At 33.1% G+C, this 1092-nt stretch overlaps 1 protein-coding gene across 1 annotated transcript in view; it reads left to right on the top strand.

Moving 5' to 3' along the window:
• Positions 1-1092, top strand: part of abch1 (ATP-binding cassette, sub-family H, member 1) — a 37768-nt gene that overhangs the window by 30529 nt on the left and 6147 nt on the right. The window lies entirely within an intron of this gene.

Here is a 1092-nt window from a genome sequence, read left to right as displayed (position 1 = left end):
TTTTGTCTTCTGACCCACAAAATATCCATGGCAAAAACTTGTGACCCCAAACGAGAATACGCGAATTTCGTTAATAACCCTAAAAACACAGGCTTTTTGACAGTCTAAACAGCTTGTACACAAATATAAATACTTATTTTTACTTAGTTTTTGTTTTTGTAATAATTATAGGGAAAAATATTACATAAGCATTTATTTTATTACCCTTTATATTGATTTCTGGAGATTATCCAAGGTGCTTCATGACCCATAATTGGGTCCCAAGCCTAACATTGGGAACCAAAGTGCAGTGGTTCCCAAACTTTTCAGCTTTTGACCCAGAAAATAACAGTAGCAGAGACCTGTGCCCCCAACTATTTTATACTACATTTATCCATTTTAAATACACTAACCTCACTCCTTTGTAACAACTAAGGCAAAAACGTAATTACCCCAGAAAATAATTTCAGGACCCWACCTTGATGTTTCGGGACCCCACTTTGGGTCCYRACCTCAACTTTGGGAAAYAYTGYCTTAGAAGGTTCATGTCAGATACATGTCAGGCAGTCACACACACACTGAGACACAGGCAATAACCTGCCTTTTATAATCCTGAACATAAATACTATCATCACTTAYTTCCTTATAGACATGCATTTATTCATTTATTTACCTTTGCTCTTCAAAAACAGAAAACATCTGTAGGAAGTTTTTTTTTTATTGTTTGTTTGGATAAATGCAGATTCTTAAGGTTCAGGAATTTGCTTTTGCTCATTTTTAGCTCATGTATGTAATAGAAATCTGTAGATTTAATTTAGTCTTTTAGATAAAAGCAGATATTTCACGTGAGATTTTTATTATTTTATTTTTGATGTTACTGGTATGCATCATCCAAAAATAAAGACAGACTGATATGAGGCATAATGAAACTGTAATTTTAGACATGACCACTAGAGAGAGCCACATGATAACAGCAGATCATGAAAAGCCTTTGTCCCTGAAGAGGCAACAACCAAAAGGAAAAACAATAACATTATTTTTTTATTCTTTATATATTTTTCTTCGCTTTCAAAGTCTTTGATTAGTCATTAATTTGCATATAGATTATTTAGA

The sequence above is a fragment of the Austrofundulus limnaeus genome, unplaced genomic scaffold (genome assembly GCF_001266775.1).
Source record: "Austrofundulus limnaeus strain Quisiro unplaced genomic scaffold, Austrofundulus_limnaeus-1.0 Scaffold293, whole genome shotgun sequence".
Classification (NCBI taxonomy): domain Eukaryota; kingdom Metazoa; phylum Chordata; class Actinopteri; order Cyprinodontiformes; family Rivulidae; genus Austrofundulus; species Austrofundulus limnaeus.
The sequence above is the reverse complement of the archived record's forward strand: the minus strand, read 5'-3'. Positions and strand labels throughout refer to the sequence as shown.